The sequence below is a fragment of the Schistocerca serialis genome, chromosome 4 (genome assembly GCF_023864345.2).
Source record: "Schistocerca serialis cubense isolate TAMUIC-IGC-003099 chromosome 4, iqSchSeri2.2, whole genome shotgun sequence".
Lineage (NCBI taxonomy): Eukaryota > Metazoa > Arthropoda > Insecta > Orthoptera > Acrididae > Schistocerca > Schistocerca serialis.
In genome coordinates, this window is record NC_064641.1 from 832,029,174 (window position 1) to 832,029,720 (window position 547).

At 46.4% G+C, this 547-nt stretch overlaps 1 non-coding gene across 1 annotated transcript; it reads left to right on the forward strand.

Annotated features, from left to right (window-relative positions):
- Positions 1 to 226: 226 nt before the first annotated feature.
- Positions 227 to 310, forward strand: Trnas-gga (transfer RNA serine (anticodon GGA)). Its single transcript is given in 2 exon segments — positions 227 to 266; positions 276 to 310. It is a non-coding gene; the product is annotated as a tRNA-Ser (tRNA).
- The last annotated feature ends 237 nt before the right edge of the window (positions 311 to 547 follow it).

A 547-nucleotide genomic window follows, 5' to 3' on the forward strand; every position in this document is an offset into this window, starting at 1 on the left:
TACAGAAATTCTCTATAGATCATTCTGTAATTGGAATTGATCGTCTGATCATTTTACTAGACGGTAAATTACAGCGTCATCTGCAAACAATTTAAGGGGGCTAGATCTTTTATGTAAATCAGGAACAGCAGAGGGCCTACGACACTACCTTGCGCAACACCAGGTATCACTTCCGTTCTACGCTACGATTTTCCGCCTATCAGTACGGACTGTGACCTCTCTGCCGGCCTGGGTGGCCGAGCGGTTCTAGGCGCTACAGCCTGGAACCGCACGACCGCTGTGGTCGCAGGTTCGAATCCTGTCTCGGGCATGGATGTGTGTGATGTCCTTACGTTACTTAGGTTTAAGTATTTCTAAGTTCTAGGGGACTGATGACCTCAGAGGTTAAGTCCCACAGTGCTCAGAGCCATTTGAACCATTTTGTGACCTCTCTGAGAGGAAATCACGAATCCAGTCACACAGCTGAGACGATACTCCATATGCACACAATTTGATTAATGGTCTCTTGTGAGGAACGGTATCAAAAACCTTCTGGAAATGTAGGAAT